Source organism: Vigna unguiculata, chromosome 10, assembly GCF_037176805.1.
Source record: "Vigna unguiculata cultivar grain cowpea cultivar isolate G323 ecotype 2 chromosome 10, ASM3717680v1, whole genome shotgun sequence".
NCBI classification, from domain to species: domain Eukaryota; kingdom Viridiplantae; phylum Streptophyta; class Magnoliopsida; order Fabales; family Fabaceae; genus Vigna; species Vigna unguiculata.
Genome location: NC_140801.1, coordinates 44,105,684 through 44,121,310, shown reverse-complemented (window position 1 = coordinate 44,121,310; position 15,627 = coordinate 44,105,684).

The window sequence follows — 15,627 nt, the reverse complement described above, 5'->3', positions numbered from 1 at the left end:
TTGATTAATGTATGGTAGTAGAGAAAAGGTAAAAGTTCTGCTCCAGAAAAATTCAGTAACTTAAACTCACATCACAATTGTTATTTCTCAGATTAAAATAATTATAAATTTCATAATCACGAAAATCCTCCTTAGAAAAAATGTAAATGGTGACATGGTATAATTTAGTTTTTGCATTACACGAGTATGTTAGATCGATTAATAGAAAAATATAAAATATATGTTATGGACATGTTTCTAATACCTTTGCAAATGCATTGATTCGTATTAGAGGAAATACATTCCTCAGTCAATTTTATTATTTTTGTCTCCTTAAAAAGAATATTTCTCATTTTAATCGTTTGAGTGAATTGGCTAGTTACAAATGTTGCATTTTCCTATTTTTCTTTATGCTGATTTAGTTTTAGTCTATAGCATTGTGTTCATTTCACTTTTTTTTTTCTTATTTCAACTTTAATTTCGTGAATTCCTTTTCTTCTTTATCTTTCTAACATCCCACCACATTTCAAGCTCTAAACAATTAAGTCTTTTTGTTTTAAAATAGTTACAAACATCATTAAAAAAATCAATAAAAAAATCAACTCATTTTAAGTAACTTATTCTCATCTTCAAGATTATTATTTGGTGCAAGAATACTATTATTGTAATTATATCATCTGAAAGGAATAAATTAGTAATTAAAAAAGTTCACAAGCATATCTTAACTAATATATAACTAATCAAAACGTGTATCCATTATATGTCAAAATTTAAAGATATCACTTTCTACATCTAAGAAGTATTACACTCATATTTATCTATATCATCACATTATATGTTTGACATCACATTATATGTTTGATGAAATCACATTTATATATAGTTTCACATTTGCACCTGTCACATTATTATTAAATATGTATAAGTCATGAGAAGAAAAAATACTCATAAATACTCATAAATACCCATAAGAGATGTTTGATGAAGAGCAACTCAATGAGAGTTTTCATATTAATCTATTAGAAACTTATATAATATATAGAGTACAATATCTTATAATATGAGGAAAAAAATAAACATAATATGTCATCATAATACAAAATATCTAATAATAAACAGAAATAAAATATATGATATCTCTATATCAATACAATTAAAACTAGAAGATAATATGATATCAATAGAATTAAAACTAGAAGATATATGATATCTTTATCACCCTTTTCAAGGTAGGCATCCTAAAGTCGACATCGTGAGAAAGTCGACACCATTAGAAAGCAAAACCATGAGAAAACAGTCCTTTCACAAAATTTGTGGGAGAACCAGAAGATGAAGTAGGATTCCCATGACAGACAATCAACAAGAAAGGAGAAAATGTGGAAGGCTATTAGCTATGATATGTTAGATATGTATAAGCCATGAGAAGGAAAAATGTCTACAAGAGGTGTTTGATGAAGAGCAACTCAATGAGAGCTTTCATATTAATCTATTAGAAACTTGTCCAATATATATAGAGTACATTATCCCACAATATAAGAAAAAAAACATAATATATCATCATAATACAAAATATTTGATAACAAAGAGAAATAAAATATATGCTATCTCTATATCAATTGAATTAAAAACAGAAGATATATCATATCTTTATCACACTATTGTTGTCTTTCATAATTAGAGACAAAAAACATTATTTACTCATATGATGATAAATTTCTGACTTGTAAGAATTTATTCTTTTTCATATTCCAAGTTAAGTCATAAAAATCTCTCTCAATAGTCACACTACATAAAATTTGGCCATTAAACACAATTTTTCCTTATAATTCAGTCTTCACATAAACTTTTTTTCTCATAACTTCAAAGGTGTTGGGTGATTTTTAGATCCATTAAACTTATGATTAAAAAAATTGTATTTATGGATAATTCAAAACTCAACCAAACATATCAAATTTGACAATTTAACCATCAACAAATTACAAATCATCAATGTATACCAAGTTCAAGTATCAATTTTCATGCAAAAGTGTATATAATTATATTTGACAATCCCAAACCCTACTAACAAGATCCATTCACATAATTTCTCTATTGTCCAAATCAATCAAACTTATTTTAAAACATTCAAATTTCCATTCTAAAACTACTTACATTTTTCTCAAAAGTAAAACATGTACAATTTCTTATTTACCTTACTACATGAATTTCTACCGAAAAGTATAAACAAGTTCCCAAACAAAAAATCATCATTAATACCTCATATCCATTGGCGGACCAACGAAGGGACAGGGGGAAGTCTTGGCCCCCCCAAACCTTTTTTGAAATTTTTTTAATGTTATATGAAAATTGTTTTATTTTTTATTTTATTAATTATGTATAAGAAATTTAATTTTTTTGAATTTTTTAAATAATAAAAATATATATTGAGAATTGATAAAAATTAAAATAGGTATCTTTTTATTTATTTTATAAAATATAACATTTAATGTTAATAAATAATAAAGCATAAATTAAATTTAATAAAAAATAAATAAATTTATTAAGATATTTTTTATTTTTTCTCTCACTGTTTTTTGAGTTTCTCACATATTGTACCCACTTTAAACTTTTACTTGTTTTGTTTTCTTTTGTTTATGAAGAAAAAAAAGAAACTTGAACACAAAATCATTATTTTGTGTTCTGTTTTTGTATGCTTTATTCTATTAATGAAGAAAAAAGTAATTTTTTTCAATTGACAGTAAAATATTAGTTTAATAATTAATATTATTTTTTATCTTACGAGCATTTGGTATATTCATTTTTATAAATATAGAAGAAAAAGCAATGCACCAAGTGTTTTTTAATAACTGGTTTTTAATTGTGACTTGATTATCATATATTTTTCTTTTATTAATTACGTATCGCAATTTTTATTTACATTATGATAAATTATCTTTTAGTATTTTTTTTAAAACATAAGTATATTGATGAAGAAATAAAAGAATAAATAAATTATTTAAAAGTGATAAAATGGAAGCTACCGTGAGGAAGAAAATAGACAAAATCAATCTTTGACAAAAATAGGAAGTCAATTGCATCTATTTGTTTGATTTTTTAATCTGTCTCGTCTTATTTTAACTCTTCTTGTTTATACAACTATATCAGAAAGATAATTTTCTATAGTGAAAATTATCAAAATAAGATTGCAAAATAAAACGGAAGATGATTTTTTTTGCTGACCATATGATTATTTATATTAAAAACAAAATATAACTAAAAATTTTAGTATTGATTCAATTATTATTGAGTTCAATAATCTTACGGATCCATAATTAAATATATAAATTTTAAGTGTATTTTGGCACCTCTATAAATATTGAGCAAGTTCCGCCACTGCTCATATCTATGTTTATACATACATCTCAAAAATACAACCAACAAATAAATTCATATGAATATATTCTTTACCAAAAATTCACCATCATTACTAGGTCACATCTACCAGGTACAAATCCTCAACCCCAATATATTATCAAAATTTAACTAACTTCATTTAATTAAAATTCCAACTACTCGAAACAACACTTATACAAAATGTAGCTTTTACCACATGAAGTTCAAACTTACACATCTACAAAAAAACTTTGATCATCAAATTGGAGGTGTCATTATAACCCTAAACTAGTAAAGATTAAGAATGACAAAGGAAATTGTGTCTGACGATATTTTTAAAACATATCCCAATTTTCACAAATAATCTAGTATGGATATAGGTACACCTAATTATCCATATTGGATATGGAGATATGATGAGTTTTTATATATTTGTCTCATCTCCATACCTTATACTTAATTTTATCCTCATCTTTGATCCCATTTTAAATTAGTAAAACGTTTTAATTTTAAGTCTTTAATTTCATAACTTATTTCTATAATACATATTTGATATTTTTATCATTTAAATAATTATTTGACTTTGTTTCAATTATTACTTGATACTCTTATTTGACATTTATATAATTTTAATTTCTTTCTTGATATTTAACATATCCTTTTAATATTAAATATTTAATAATATTACAGTTTTGCTTAAATTTTGAATTCTTATTAAACAAATATTTAATTAATATTTAAAACAACAAAGAATTGTAACAAATACATGTAACTATTCTCTAATAAAGTAAGTTAGGAATGAAACAAAAGTTCCATTAATTAATTATATAGATAACGATGGATATGAGTTTTAATTTTAAAAATAAAGAGGTGTTAGTCAAACCTATACTCACACCCACCTCCCTTATCATTCCTAATAGAAATCATCTTTTTCTATCAAAACTATGTATATGTGAACACTCATATCTAGATATACAATACCCATGCGCAAATATGATTAATAGATTATATTATTCTCTTCCTTAATAAATAAATCTCTTAAAAAAAATATCTGAATGATTAAACTTTTCTATTTCATAAATATTTTAACACAACTAATCAAATATTTAAATTTCAGCATGCTAGATAAATTTAACTAGTCATTCCTGTCTTCATAATCAAATCTATTAAAAATTAATTGTCCAGAGATCTTTTTTCTATAGTCTGTGCAACAATTTTTTCAAAAACATACGTATTGTTCGCAAACAAATCATTATTTTAGAAAAGAAAAAAAATATGTTATTCCAATATTATTTTATATTATTGTAGTATTGTAAGATAAATCATAAAATATTTTTATAATAATAAAAAAATTAATGATTAAAAAAATGCATGAGCATAATTAGTTAAATTGTATAGCACCAACGACTACCAGAAGAAAAAAACTTTATATACTTACAAATCATTTGTTTATGTTTGAATATTCTACACCACTTTATATACATACAAACAAATTCATTATTTAGCCGCCAAATACATTAATTGAATAATTATTTTCCTATGTTTCATCACTTAAATTTTGAGTTGGTCAAATCAACACTTCGGGATTGAATATTTCATATTTAATGTTATCCTCACTATACTCCATAGATTAATTAATTAATTAAGAGGACATAATGATGTAGTTATCCTTTTGAATTATCATTTTCATTTTTGTTTAACAAAAATAATGTATATAATGTTAATTTTATTTTCGTAAAAATTTGAAAGTGTTTTTACTCCATATAAATAGATTTTATTTGTTTTCATTCAATTAAGTAGTATATTAAAAATTTTATATAAATAAATTATTACTTGTAGTTTTATACTTTTTAATACTTTTCATTTTGTTCTTTAGGATAATAAATATTTTTTGTTTATACAATTTTATTTAAAGGAAACTATTTCGTATAGTTTTTACTTTATAGTTATATAGTTATCATTTTATATGTAAAAACCATTAACGAAAAAAATATTATGAATAAATTATTTTATAGTAGTTTGAACTTGTGTAAAGATAAAAAAAAAGTTATAAATAATTTTAATATAATATGATTAGTAATTCTAAAATGTTTAAAACATATTTTACTATTCTTTTTCTTAGAAATTAAATATCTAATTTAAAAAATAAATCATTACAATCATTCGAAGTTATATTATTGAAACAAAAATACTATAATTAAATTGTAAAAATCTAAACAAATTACACTGGTTTTCAATAAAAAAGAGAGTAAATTATTGAATAAAAAAATATGCATAATACTTTATTTATATTAAATAAATAAAATATTAGTTAATCAAAATACCTAACTAAAAGTTAACCACCATAATTTAAAACACATATTTTGCCTTAATTACATTAACTGGTATTTTATTTTTAATATTAAACTTACCTTATTTTATAATAAGGATAAAAAATAACAATTAAAAAATTTACACATAAGAATTATATAAATATCACTACTAACAAAATTCATATTTTTTTGTCAATTTTATTTTGAATTTTTTTAGAAAATACTTATAAATTTTGTTATGAAAAAAAATTTACAAAAAATTATTGTCAACTTTTTTGCAAAATATTTTGTATAAAAGACTTTTCGCAATAAATTTATAGAAAATACCTGTGAATTTTATAATCTTGTAAAAAATAATTGCCTACAAAGAATTTTCTGCCAAACTCCTAGCTAGCCAAACTATACTTAACCCATTGAATTTATTTATTATTCTTAACAACAACACACAAATATATAATGGTATCAACTTTAGGGTTAGCAAGTTGTGGAGTATGACACATAATTAATTTTATGCAAATTGTTAGAGTCTTCCACATCTTCATATATTAACTATATATGAATTATAAATAATATAAATAAAAAACATTGTCATTCAGACAAACCAGCAAATGATGACACCATGAGTAACACCTTCTTAGTTTAGTTTGTTTTGTCCTTTTTGGTTTATAAAATAATTTAAGTGATGAACATTAAGTGATTCCTTCAATTTTCTATCAAGTCAAAACGACTTATCTACCTTTTTAATTCTTTTTCTCTTTCATGTCTTTAAGGATGTTGTAATACTCCAAGCTACTTGCCGCTAAAAACAAAACTTCAAACTTCAAACTATGGGACCAAACTATGGCCAAATAAATATGAAACTAAATGAACAAAGAAGAAATTAAATGTATTGTGTTGTTTTTGGGAAGAGAAAATAATTTCACAAGTGGTTTTGAAGTTGTATTTGAAAAAAGTCAAATCCTTTTTTGTTGCCTACTGATAAGATTAGATCGAAAAAGGATCAAAATTCTCAACCTCTAAATTTGCTTAGGTACAAAAAGTGAATTTATTTTAGACAATATAAATTAATTTTCTTTTCAGCGATCTAAAAAGTTATAATTACAGTGTATATATAAAGTTGAGTATTGATTTTATTTTTTTAAAATAATTTTTTTATTTATTTCTTTAAAATAAAATTTAAAAAATCTAAAATTACAATATATTATAAGTGATTTTTTCACCCAAATAGCACACTTGGACCTAAAATGAACCTAGGCAGCATATTGTGCCAAATATTTGCATGAATTTTTTTAAAGTCAGAATTCGACTTCAAAGAACTGAATTTTGAACTTTTGTTTTTTGCATATTGGATTTTTCGAAAATCTCTTCCTCTCTTTTCTTTTAATGAAAAAAAAAATCAGTTTAAATTTCAGTTTTCTAATAATTCTTTTCTATTTTTTTTCCAGCCATTTTCTTTCACATAATTTGTTCCCTGATAACCCAATTCGAAAATTAAAAAAAAAAAAAAAGTGTACTATTTCGGTGAACGATTGATATATTGGTAGAGGTAATTAATTTAAAGAAATAAACTAAAAACAAGAAGCAGTTGCAATTAAGAGTGGAAGTACAAACAATTTAAATTTGGGGAAAACAATTCAAAAACATGAAATTAACATATTTAAGAAAGTTGAAATTAAAAAAGTTAACATTAAAGACGATATTAGCAAAGAAATTGAGGGGTCTTGAAAATATAAAATATCAATGACAAAGACATAAGAAGTGTCTTGAGAAAAAAAGAAAATACAACATTTAATATTTTCATTCTTAAAAGTAATGATTCTAAATCATTATATATAGAATTTTGTGGAAGAGAAATAGGATTTGTTAGTGTAAGTTGTATCAAATTTAACAATCGCATAAATAATATCCAAAAATAAGGTCAATATTGAATTTGTTTAGTATACTGTTGACCTTTTTCGACAGGGAATTTTAAGAAACTGGTTGAATTTTACAGAAAAAAGAAAACAATAAAATAGTGTAAATGCTTTGAAAAGAAATTGAAATTATTTCAAAAATTTTAGAAATTTAATTTCTTAGAAAATTTCAAATTTAATCTAAAATTTTATATAATTTTTAATTTATATTTATTATCTTCTCAACACAAAATATTATTAGCTTGATCAAGTGTCATAATCTCAATATGTTTTTATAAGTTGAAAGTTTCTTTTAGACTAAAATTAATCATGGTTACTTTTCAAGTTGACATAGTTAAAATTAGTTTATTGGTGATGTTAAGATAGTTATTTTTCAAGTCAAAGTATTTTTTATTAATATTATATTTTTTGGGTTAAATATGTTATTTGTTACGACTATTATAAAAAAGAAAAGTGTTTCATTCATAATTAAATTATAACATATATTTCATTCATACATTTTGTGAAAGGCATGGAAAACATCGTCTTTGAAGATGATATTTTACATGATTTTCATAAATTACACGACTAAATACTAAATTTATAATTCAAGTTATAAACAAAATACAATATAATAATTTGATTACAAAGAACATTTTTAATCCTTTTGGTTGATGTCAAATATATTTTTTCATGTTGGGATTATTTTCAATTCATGTTAGTCAGAGTTCTCTTTCAACCAATATTAACTAAAGTTATGTTTTAGACAATTCTTAACTACAGTTACATTACAAGAAAATTGATATTATCAATAACAAAAATATGTCAGTAAATGTTTGTCAATAAATTATACTAATAGATAAAAAAAAATCGGTAATTATCAACAGTCAAAAATTCGTTGACAACTACCGACGGTCTAAATTCGATAGTAAATATGGGTGAGTATTTATCGATGATTTTCTTTTTCGTTAGTAAATATTGTTATTTAGTTTTCCCTCTCATCCTTCTCCTCTTCTTATTTTCCTTTTTTTCCTTCTTCTTTCTCCTCCTCCTCATTCTCCTATTTCTCTTTTTTTTCTTCTCTTACTCACGCTCATCTTCATCCAATTGATAACATATATTTCGTCAAATTGGACATCATTTTATCGACGAATTTTAAAAATATAATTATCAATGAATTTTCAATATTACCAACGACAAAAATTCGTCAGTAAAATGTTTGTCAATAATAGATCAAAAAATATATCGGTAATTACCAACGGTCAAAAATTCGTCGATAACTACCAACGATCTAAATTCGTTAGTAAATATTGGTGAGTATTTATCAATTTTTTCGTTACTAAATATTGTGATTTGGTTTTCCCTCTCATCCTTCTCCTCTTCTTATTTTCCGTTTTTTCCTTCCCTTTCTCATCCTCCTCCTTCTCCTATTTTTCTTTTTTCTTTTTCTCTTACTCACACTCATCTTCATTTAATTGATAACATATATTTCGTCAAATTGGACATCATTTTATCGACGAATTTTAAAAAATACAATTATCGACAAATTTTCAAAATTTCAATACAATGGATTTAAAAAAAAAATCATTACTGACAAATTTTACCATTGCATGATTAAAGCTTAAGTGGAGAACTTTGACTTCAATTTTATTGACAAAATTTACTGATGGAAATATTCATCATAATAAAAGTTTAGCATTACTGACAAATTTTATTGGCGAATCTATCGGTATATTCTATTTTGCCGACGAATTTTTCCGTTGATAAAATTTTATGTTACCAACATATTATTTTTTATCGATAAAATATGATGATAAATATTATTTCATCCACAAATTTTGTTGTCATTAAAATTTTTTCAATATTATAAGATTTTCTCATAGGGTTAGTAGATTTTTTTAGCTAACATTGCAATTATTAAATTTTAGTTTATATCAATTAAGATTTTTTTTTTGCCAATATAAGTTGTTTATTATTTATATTGCCAATTATGTTTGTTGGTATTTGTTGCTCAATATTAAGACATGTCAAAGTGAGCCAACCCGGCTCACACGGGTTGGCTCACCACGGGCCGGGTCAAAAAACTAGTGAGCCCAACCCGGCTCACTTTAAGGTGAGCCAAATTTTTTGTAACCCGGCTCAACCCACCATGAGTTGGTGGGTTAAGTGGGTTGGCTCACCAACCCACCTCAAAATTGAATTTTTTTTTCAAGTATTGAAATATTTCTAGTAATCATAAAAATATTTCCAACATCAAATTTGATAAAAGCAAAGATGTCATTTCCTCCCGAGAACCATAGTATTTACAGCTTGGACTACCATATACACATAAACAAGCACTTTAAACTAACTAACTAAACATGTTCAAAAGTTGACAATTCATTTATCTTCCAAATATTTCTTAACCTGCATATGCAACACCATAACAGAGTGAATCCAATGCTGCAATGACCTGCATAGATAATGAAAGGGTTGAATCAGATCACCTTGAATCATATCACCTTGAATCAGATCACTTATACGCATATACTCCAACTCAAAAGCATACAATTTTGCATATACTTAAAACAACAACAGCAGAATAATGCTTAGTATTCTGTTTAAATTACAATAGCAGAATAATACTAAAAACTATGACAACAGAAAAATAATTCAGCAGCAGAAAATGATGGGAAAATATAGTGTAACATCCCGTCAGGATATTACGGGTTTAAATAATAAAATAAAATAAGAAAATAAAAACTCATTAATTATAAATTCATTTCCCAAAAACGCGAGAAATTCCAAAACTTTATTTAGTTCAATAATAATTTCAAAATCCTTGAATATAATTACTATTACCATTAACAAAAAGTCCAGTAATATTAATAATTACAACTGATTTGAAATCATAAAGACAATGTAAAAACTCTGAGAGAATTTCCCGAAGACTAGCCCTGCTTCGGCTCTATGCCTCACCAGATCCACCTGCAACACCATCTGCTCACATATACCGCGTATACGATCATCGCCAAACACAAGCAGATAGGGTGAGCTAACAAAATAAACATATAAATATAAACACATTTATATATATCACATAAACACACCAAAGGAATCCTTTCCCTTGATTCCACACCACATGGCCACAACCATGTCAATCATGTTCTATGTCTTCTAGTGAGTACCCCAAGGTGTCTTGTTGCCATACCTATCAACCACAACCGATAGAACACGTGTGGGAAACCATTGCTACGGATCATACACCGTAACGGCAGGTGGAGTTCCCAAATACGAACATAGTTCGTAACATCTCAAGACTACCAAACTCGTCAACTAACTACTGAGGAGGGCAATCTATCTGGACCCATCCGTACTGGCCACAACCAGCACACTCACACTGGCAACACTCGCCAACCCGAGCTCAACTCAAGGGTTCCTCGTGTTCATCCGCCATCCCGAGCTCAACTCGAGGGATGCTATTCCGAGCTCAACTCGAGGAATGCCATGTGCTTAACCCCTATCCCGAGCTCAACTCAAGGGATACGTTCCGAGCTAAACTCAAAGAACACCAGCAAGCCGACCTTTAAGATATCCTAGAAGCCTTGTAGATCATGCACATCATAGAAAGTATAACACCAACCAGCTGTAGCAAAATCGCCTGGCGGGGGACACGTACCTTCGACCTACACCCGCCTATCTTGACCTTCGGCCCGAGTCAGTCCTTCACGACCTTCAGTCCAGGCCATTTTGTCCCGACCTTCGGTCCAAATTGACCTATCCCGACCTTGTCTTAGGCTGGTGGACCTTCGGCTCAAACCAGCCTATCCTAACCATTGGATTGAGCTAGTGACCTTTGATCTGGATTAGCCCATCTTGACCTTCGGTCTAGACTAGCTTGTTCTAACCCTTGGCCCAGATCAATTGTCCCAAAGTTTGACCCGAACTAGTTGTCCCAACCATCAACTTGGACCTACCCATCTTGACCTTCGGCATGGGCTGGCCCGTTTAGACCTTTGGCTCGAGTCAACTTATTCTGAACTTATAAATGGGTCGGTTTGTAACATCCCGTCAGGATATTATGAATTTAATAAAATAAAATAAAGAATTAATTACACAATAATTAATAATACCTCATTTCCCAAAAATTTAGGGAAATTTAAAACTTTTAACATCGTATAATAAACATTGTCTCATAGCTTATAACATGAACTAATGTTCCAGAATCTCTCAAAAGTTTACATATCATTTAAACATCCAAAACCAAGAAAACATAGTAATGAAATCCCATGATCATCCCCTCTTCGCAGCTAAGCCTCACCAGCTCCACCTGCATCATCACCTGCTCACGTGTACCGCGTACACGATCATCGCCAAACACAAGCAGAAAGGATGAACTAACAGAAAAAACACATAAAAATGTACCAAACACACATATACATGTATAATAGATAAAACATTATATCATTAACACAACTCTTCCTTTATACCGCATGGCCACAACCATATATAATATCCTTTCATTTCCCACAACGCTTGCTCCATTCCCATCACATGGCCACTACCATGTACATCGATACACCTCGTGGAAGACTCGTTACCTTCCCACCACATGGCCACCACCATGTATAGTAAAGTATATCAGGGAACCTCGTTCCAGTCCTTTCACATGGCCACAACCATGTTAGCAGTCTTCTACATCTCCTATTAAGTATCTCAAAATGCCTTGTTGCCACACCTATCGGCCACAACCGATAGAGCACGTGCAAAAACCATGCTACGGATCACACACTGTAACGCCAGGTGGAGTTCCCAAATACGAACATAGTCTGCAATGTCCCAGGACTACCACTCGTCAGTGACTCACTAAGGAGGGCGATCCATCTGGACCCATCCGTACTGGCCACAACTAGCACACTCACACCGGCACACTCGCCAACCCGAGCCACAACTCAAGGTTCCTCGTGTTCATCCGCTATCCCGAGTCACAACTCAAAGGAAGTCATTTCGGGCCACAACCCATAGAATGCCACATGCTTAACCCCTATCTCGAGCCACTACTCAAGGATACGTTCCGGGCCACCACCCAAGGAACACTAGCAAGCCCACCATTGAGATATCTTAGGAACTTTATGACCAAACGTCACCATTCAACTCGCATCAATCCAATACCACCAGAATTTGGTTGCCCTTACGCCAACATCCATCCAACCTAGGCTTAATCTCCCAGTTCTCGCCTAAGCACTCCAGTTCATCTCGCTTAGGCTAGGTTACCTCGCCTAAGCGAGCACCACACATAAACACAGCTTCGAACACTCGCTTAGGCAAGTTACACTCGCCTGGGCGAGATCACATTTCGCCCGAGAGTCACATATCTCGCTTGGGCTGCAGGTTAAGCCAACATCAAAACGTGCTTCGAATCCTCGCTTAGGCGAGAGGCTCTCGCCTGAGCGAGACGCATTTTCGCCCAAAATAAAAAACCTCACTTGCGCGAGAGGAGCATCCAAAACACTCAAACACACATGGGTTCTCGCTTAGGCGAGATGCACTCGCCTAAGCAAGATGGCCAGTCGCCCAAAATCAAAACACCTCGCCTGAACGAACTGCTCGAGCAGAGAGAGGTTTATGAGTCCCTGCATGTCTCGCCTAGGCAAGCCTGGCTCGCCTGAGCGAGAATTGTAGGTTTTGGCACCGATTCACTGCTTCAGAGACTCAAAACACGAATCAAAACATACCAATTCATTCAACACCAATTCATTAAACTTATGAGCACATTTGGACTCGAAAATATGCCCCAACCACTCCACCTTGCATACTTCATCATATTTACAGAACACAACCCCAATATATACATACATTTAGGGCCAATTCCAATGCAACAGTATCCAAAACCCACAACCCCCAATTTCCCTCATTTTCAACATGTAATTCACCACATAAAAACCAATACACGCAACAAATATGACCAAAAGCATACAAATTCAGTACAACTCCCCTAACCTTGAAATTTGGCTTAGTAGTGAATTACTTGAAGCTTTAAAAAAAACACCAACAACACCCCTTCTCCGTCTATCCCCTAATTGAATCCCAAAATCTCCTTCATTTGTCAACACTCTCAATTTCGTGCTCTCTATTCTTGCCACAGTCCAGCTCTGCTAAAAACCCTCAATTTTCCCCCAATTTTCCTTTTTATATGAAGCTTTAATGTGGTTAAATAAAAAGGACGATACTTAATGGTTTTTCAGCCCCTTTTGGCTACCCCTCCTTCTGCTAAGGTCTTCCTCACCTATTCATATTCAGCCACACCACTTTTTAGCAAAAAGAAAGTTAAATTTGAGTCCACCCAGGTTCGAACCCACACCATGCCAAAGTCAAATCAATTCTAAACCATCAGGCCAACTCATGTTTCTTGCTAACACATACAATTCAAGCCTTATCTCATACAGAATGTGACCCAACATTTTATTAAAACAATAATAACTAAATAACACACAAATGGCACACCTAGGACTCAAACCCAAGTCCTCTCACACAATCAAAGTACTCTCAACCACTTGAGCTAGTACTTTTCCACATAATACATAACAGAATTTAATGTCATAAATGCACTACCCTCCCGCATTTATTAATTAATTATTTATTTAATTAATTAAATTTTGCGGATTTTACACGGTCCATCTCGACTTTCGACCTAAGTTAGCTCTTCTCGACTTTTAGCCTGTGTCGGTCCGTCTTTACCTTCAGTTTGGACTGACCTATCTAAACTTTCGATCTGAGACGACTTGGCTAGACCTTTGCTCTGAGATGGCTCAACTCGACCTTAAGCCTAAGATGGCTCGACCTGACCTTCGACTCGAGATTTCTTAGCTCAACCTTTGACCCATGGTGAACATTTTCATTTTAAGAGTTAATTGAAGTCTTTGTAGTGGGACCAAGCCCACCTTGACCTTAACCCACTTGAGATGGGACTTTAGGGACTAGAGCTTTTTCTTTACCCCCCTCATTTGGGACTCCCCAAAAGGGAGCTTATTCAATGGTGGGATAAGGATGACCTATGGGCCAAGGGTCAAACTGACAACTTCAAACTTAAGGTACATTTCGAAGATAAAAAATGGGGATTATAATATAGTCCACCTAGTTATCACCTCAATGAAAAAGACACAAAGTAAAATTAGCAAAGGAACTCATGGAGGGAAGAAATATTGAGCCAAGGATGAGAGGGCAATATGTAGAAGTAGTCTTTGAAAAATAATGAGATATAAATTAATATATTGTTACGGATTGACAAGTCTATCACATCGCACAAGTAATAAAGTTAAAAGTTCAAGTATCGTTTCCCAAGAGGCTTGTGCAACATTTGTCAACTCTTGAAATTCATAACTTAATTAGACAACAAATATCACAAAAACAATTTTTTTTTGTATTTTTTATCAAACATATGGTGTGTAACAATACATGATAAAGGCTTCACTCATATTGGGTTTCATGATTCAATTCAAAGCAAAAACATTAAGCAAACAATTGAAAAATCATTGTGTAAAGTAGGAATAAACTACAATTATTTATTGTTGGTTATATAGTGACTTCTATTTGCCTAAGACTTAGAGAGCGTACAAAAAATGTTGCCTATTTGTTTTAAGCAATATAGTAGAAGATGTTGATAATTAGGCAACCGTTGTTAAATTGTGGATAATTTAGACCACATTTTTAAAATAATATATTTATATATTGGAAACTTTTAAAGTTTTTTTTTTTAATTTTTAAATTATAAGTAGAGTATATATTGGAAATTGATGAAAATTAAATTAGATATACTTTTATTTCTTTTACAACACAACATTTAATATTAATAAACAATAAAACATAAAATAAAGTATAATAAAGAATATACATATTTATCAAGATAATTTTTATTTTCTTTTTTATTGTCTTTTGATTTTTATCACATATTGTTCTCATCTTTCACTTTCACACATTTTTATGTTTGTTTATGAAGAAAAAAAGTAAATTATTCACAAACTCACTATTTTTACTCTCATTTTTTCATCTTTTTTCTTTCATTCTTAAATACAAAAAATAACTCTCTTTTGTCT